At 48.5% G+C, this 6,139-nt stretch overlaps 1 long non-coding RNA gene across 1 annotated transcript in view; it reads right to left on the minus strand.

Annotated features, from left to right (window-relative positions):
• Positions 1 to 5,150, minus strand: part of LOC146799647 (uncharacterized) — a 116,699-nt gene extending 111,549 nt beyond the window's left edge. The window contains exon 1 of the long non-coding RNA XR_014969302.1: positions 5,023 to 5,150. This is a non-coding gene — a long non-coding RNA (uncharacterized LOC146799647). The remainder of the gene's footprint in view (positions 1 to 5,022) is intronic.
• Between the last annotated feature and the right edge of the window lie 989 nt (positions 5,151 to 6,139).

The raw sequence follows: 6,139 nt of genomic DNA on the forward strand, positions 1-6,139 counted from the left end.
CAGGCTGATCTGAAAGAGATAGCTACAAGATAACTCTAAAGGGTGCCCAAAGCAGGGCCCTGCTGGACCAAAGAAAGTATGTTGAAGAGAACCTCTGAAAGAGGGGCAGAAAGGGCAACTGCAGCTTTGCTGTGCACCATGACAAACGTGTTCCATCTACAGGCGAATACCGATTTAGTGGAGGGACGCCCGGCTGCTAAGAGATAACACAGACTTCAGGTGGAAGGTCGAAAGCTGTCAACTGCAGCCACTCAGTGTCCATGGAAGGAGGTGGAGGCTGGACAGGTTCAGGTGAAGAATCATCCCATGCGGCTCCCTAAAGGGCAATCAGATCGGAGGATCTATGGCCATGCTCAGAAGGTCTGAAAACCAGACACTTTGTGCCTAATCCGGAGCCACACGCACGACTTGAGCCCGGTTGTGCTTGCTCGTCTTGAGCACTCTGGGCAGAAGGGGTATAGGTGGAAAGGCGTAGAGGAGGCCGAAGCTTCACTTGCGACAAAAAGCTTCGCCGATGAGCACCGCCTTGGAAACTCCAACGCGCAATACTGCTGACATTGCGCGTTGTCTTCGGTGGCAAACAAATCTAACCAAGGCTCTCTCCACCGCTGAAAGAGACCATGTGCCACCTCCTGAAAGACGCCATTCGTGATCAACAAGGCACCGACAGCTTAGTTTGTCCGCTCTTGCATTCAGAGAATTCGCCAGGTGTTGAACCACCAGGGTTATGCCCTGATGTTCCAGCCATGTCCAGAAGCGAAGACCCTCCTGACAAGGGTCACGACCCCACCCCACCCTGTTTGTTGCAGTACCACAAGGTGGTGATGTTGTCCGTAAACAACTGCACCACTTTCCCTTTGAGAGAGTGAAGGAATGCCTTCAGTGCCAGTCTGATCACCCAGAGACCAGACGCCTCTGATCTCCACCTCTGCCAGGTGGCTACCCCATCCCAGAAGCAATACATCTGTCAAAACAGATCTGGTTGGGGAAGGGAGAGGGATCTGCCTCTGACCCAATTTTGGTTCATTAGCCACCACTGCAGTTGTTGTGCAGTTCTCTCCGAGATCTGGATGTAGTCGGAAAGATTACCCTGATGCTGCACCCACTGGAACTTCATGTCCCAGTGCAGAGCCCGCATATGCCACTGATGAATGGGAGTGTCTGAGAGGGAGTCAGGTGTGACTGTATGACTTCGGCATGTTAATACTGAATCTCAGCGAGTGCAGGAGGTACGCTGTAGCCAGGAGGTGGGAGACGACAGTCTGGGGCAAGCTCACCTTAAACAGCCAATCGTCGAGATAGGGCAAGAATGGTACTCCTGATCTGCGCAGATGAGCAGCGACCACCGCCATCACCTTTGTGAACACCTGAGGGGCACTGATAAGGCCAAAGGGGAGCACGGTAAACTGAAAGTGCTTGTGGCCCACAGTGAACTGTAAGTAACGTCTGTGGGAAGGCAGGACAGGGATATGAAAATAAGCGTCCTGCAAGTCCAACGCTACCATCCAGTCTCCTGGGTCGAGGGCAGAAAGGACTTAGGCCAAAGCGTGCACCTTGAATTTCTCCTTCCGGAGGAAGAAGTTTAGGATCCGGAGGTCTAAGATAGGAGGTAGGCCTATGTCCTTCTTGGGCACCAGAAAACAGTGGGACAACAACAATGTCCTACTTCTGGCACAGGGACCCCCCTCTATGGCCCCCTTGGCAAAGAGAGCCGCAACTTCTTCGTGGTTAAGAGGCAAATGATCCTGACATTCTGTGGTAGTAGGATTGCATGGCGGGAGGGGTAGTCTCGAAGGGGAGGGAGTAGCCCCTTCAGACGATATGCAGAACCCCCCTATCCGACGAGCTGGAGTTGCCAGCGGAGGATGTGATGGCAAATCCTGCCTCCGACTGGCTGTTGATGGGCTTGAAACATAGGACAAGGAATGTTTGGAGGCAGTGTCGGGAGGTGTAGGGACCAACGAGAACGCTGTGTCCCACGTACCCAGCGACCCAGAGGTTGGACAGCTTGCATGTCTCAGTGGCTGGGCAGGAAGTGGCTGGGTGCCCTTTCCGTAGCCACGAAAGGCAGATTAAGGTGGAGGGGACGTAGCCGTGAGGCCCAAGGATCTAGCCATAGCTCGAGAATGATGGAAGCGCTCAAGAACTGAGACTGCCTTGTCACCGAAAAGGCAAATGTCATCAAAGGGCATGTCCATAAAAGTAGATTGGCCATCCCCCGAAAAGCCAGAAGTCCTCAACCATTCTGCCCACTGAGTCAGTGGTGTCCAGTCCACAACGTATGGTGAATTTATCTGCGTCCCTCCCATCCGCAACTGCCTGGGAGAGAATGGCCCGGGCCTCCTCCAGGCACAGAGGCAGCACCTGCACAACCGTATCCCAGATGGTATGGGAGTATTGGCCCAAAAAGCAAGCGTGTGGGGTTGGGGGGTGTTGCGCGAGGAAAGCTGGGTCGCCCAGAGCGGGTGGTGGGCGATTTCCCTGTCTACAGGAGCCCCTATTCTGGGAGTGCCCAGGAGAACATTGGTGAGGGCTTCATTGAAGGGCAAAAGGGGTTCTGAAGTGGTAACCACAGGCTGAAGTACCTGTCAGGAGGTTAGGCCTGACTGCCACTGAAGGGAGCTCGAGGCCAGGGACCTTGGCCGCCCTTCTCACCACTATGGCAGAGGAAGCTCCCTCCTTCATAGCCACGGTAGGGGGGAAAGCAAGTCAGTGTCCGGGAAGTGTTTAAACCACTGGCCTCCCCCAAGTGCATTCGCCAGTCCATGGGTTCTTCAAGCTGGTCAGTTAAAGTGGCCAGCTGCCCCTCCCATTCCTCTTCCCCACCTTCTGGCACAAAATCCACACCAGGGAGGAACACTGGGACAAAAGTCCCTTCGGGTGTCAGAACAGACGTCGATCTGGCTCCATGTCCACGTCGGGAGCGAGGATGGGGATCGACGCAGACTGGGGTAACGGTCAAGGTCCGGAGCGTAATCGCCAGGGCCGACGTCAGGGGAAAGTCATGTAAGATTGACCAGGGTCAACGGATCCAAAGTCGGGGCTGAAGCCATTGGCGTCGAAGGCCTAGGGCCCGCAACCAACTCTATGGGCCCGAAGGCGCACCAGCAGAGCCAGGCTGCCCAAAAATGAGGTACAGGTCCTCATAAAACTTTTGAATCCTGGCAGGAGACACTCTGACTCCCGGAAAGCAAGGGGGCTCCCGGGACAGAGTACGTGCATCGCGCTGCCTACCAACGGGGTAAAGTCATAGAACACCTGTGCTTCCCTGACCTCGCCGACGACTTGGAATGCGAAGAGGAGTGCAGGCTTCACGACTACTCTTGGGACCTTTCTCTCGAACGAGAATGGGAGGGATGCGGAGCCAAGCACCAGGCCTCAAACAGCTTTCAGGACCGGGACCGCTCCCGCAAAGCCTTTGGATTCATGGACCGGCACGGAGCACGACTTCTGTCGTGATCCAGTGACCAGGGGCACACGAGGTGCGGATCCATCACTGTAATCATCCACTGGAAGGAGCCGCTTTGCTTGCAGCCGGTCCTACACTGGGACATCCGCGATGCACCAGAGATCCAAGATTTGTAAAAGAAGTCGACAACAGGTGAGCCAGAAAATGGCTAAAGGGAATCTCTCTCCGGATCTGCGCTTCGGCTAGCGCAGGAAAAGAAAGAACTGTTGTCAACACGCATGGGCGGCGTCTATATATGTCCCGCGACATAATTCCGGCGCCCGCGACACCGACATGGAGCCGACCAATACTACCTACAGACACGCAGGGGTACTGCTGTTGAAAAAGCTTCGGGATAATTCTAAGGTAAGGAATCTACAAATAATGGTCTCTATCAGATACAGTCTTTCTTCTTTGGAATATTGTAACCCTTAATGCCTTTTAAAAAAACATCCTCAAACACAAGCTTCCTTTTCTTATGTGGAATTGGTGTCAAGGTAGAATGTCATAAAAATATATTATCAGTATGGAGGCCAATATAAATGGTGCACTGACTTATTTTAGCCTATTCACCCTTCTCTTGGCAAAGTTGTGGTGTACTGGGAGTCTAGAGGGCCTTAAGTTTCAGTTCTCTCTATAGAGGTCTACATGTATAGACCATTAGTATGATGTATATGGTTGTGTGATGCAGTTTATTGTTCTATGATCCTCACAGCTTAGCCTGAATGGCTTCCATCTAGAACAACACTTATGAATTAGTCCCACAAAGGTCTGCTCCAGATAGAAGAGGTGTCGCTTTGGCTTCATAGGCCCTGAGAATGGAACTCGGCAAAGAGCCCCAATAGGGGTGATACAACCTCTACAATACAGAGGCAGTTTCGTTCAATTTTAGCAGTTTGTTTTAGCCATTTGTTGAATGTAACATAGCCAAATATTCTACCACCCACCTCAGCTTACAAGTGACCGTTTTCTAAAACAAATCTGATTAGTTTCAAAAGAAATCAGTTTTTGGAGAATCTTTAGCTTACATTTTTGCTTCTATAACTTGAAAAGCAACACTCCTATACCGAAGGCTTTTGGTTCATGTTTTTGTATGAATTTTTTATGTCTGTAAATAATGTAAACAAATCTAATCAAAATCAAATAATTCCAATTTAAGGAGTTCCGATGCATTGTTTCCCAGAATAATGTCACCAACTCTACAAATCCCCCTTAACCCGCAATTCTTAAAATGTTTTTTTTTTTCAAGGAGCCGTATACACGTAAATAGAAAATCAAATTCTGATGTCTTTGGGTAAGTGAAAAACTGGTTTATGCAAGAAAAATACAATTACCTTGTAAAAGGCTTTGAACTGAATTCTTTGGGCAATAGGGAGGCCCTCTGGGCAGGGGATTGTTTCTGGTGATTTGCATTCCTTGTGCATTTTGTGTAGCAATGATTAGATACACATGGGTGTAGAATACTGGCTCAATATGGGTGTGAGAGTACCTGCTAGATGATTGCCAGCAGATAACAGAAAGAGTTCCAAGAGATGAGCAATCATTGAGTGGAGGTAGAAGAAGCATGTCCTTACCATAGAATGTATCTGTTGTGTTAGCCTAAGGTCCAAGTCCATCTGGATGGCCAGTTTATTTTTGTCACCTTCAACCGCTCGGGTCTTGACCCCATGAGTTCCAGCCAGGGGAAATGGTGTGGTACTCTATTGGTGTCAGAAAACGATTTATTTCAAGGTTCTACCTCACATTCTTGGACATATTGAAGAAAACACAAATATACACATTTGCACTGTTAAACATTCACAAAGGTTTATGAATGTAATACCAGTTAAATCACAAAATAATAAAGATCATACATGCTTATCATTTCTCCCAGGTACGCGCTCCCCAACATCAAGCACGTTCAAATCCCTCCAATGGAAATATTTGGCTTGTGCCTAGTCACCCTGTAATATTCTACAATTCATACAAATATAAGTCGACCCACAAAAATAATACCCAAATGATAGTTACATGAGTGGGTAAGGTGTACCCTGGTGCAATTAGTTAAACCCTCACTTCCTCTTTTGTGCATTAAAGAATAGGTTTGAACATATAACATTTTCTTTCTGATAATCTATCTGCAATATAGGAATGCAAATGCCAGTGCAACTTTCAATTCTGTAGTGTGCCAAGAAAATATGAGTGCTGGCTTCAGAACACTCAAGTGAGAAGAATGCTCTCCTGTAAGTGAGAACCACCAAATGCTGCCTTAAGGGCAGAGAAAGAACCAGTGGATTTTACAAAAAGGATATTTATCCAAATAAGTCAGCATATTGGACCAACTTTATCTATACGAGTCGTCCGAAAGGATGCCAACCTAATGTTAGAAAATATAGTGAGAAGCTGCATCAGCCTATATTCGGATAGTATTTTCATATTTTATTTATATTTTATTCATTAGTTTAGAGAGCATACAATTACCCGAAGGTGTCATGGCGCCAAGAATTAAGCATCTCTGCACTGCAGATTGTTGAAATAAGTAGGTTTTTATGAGATTGGCACAATTTTTGTAGGTTGAGTTCAGGAGTTCAGAAGGTATCTAAGTGGGGAGATTGTTCCATGCCTGAGCGGTTACTAATGAAAAAGCTTGTCCGCCAAGTCTTGCAGCTAGTGCGGCGTACAGGATAGAAAGCCTTATAGCATAAGCATCGG

Source organism: Triturus cristatus, chromosome 9, assembly GCF_964204655.1.
Source record: "Triturus cristatus chromosome 9, aTriCri1.1, whole genome shotgun sequence".
NCBI classification, from domain to species: Eukaryota; Metazoa; Chordata; class Amphibia; order Caudata; family Salamandridae; genus Triturus; species Triturus cristatus.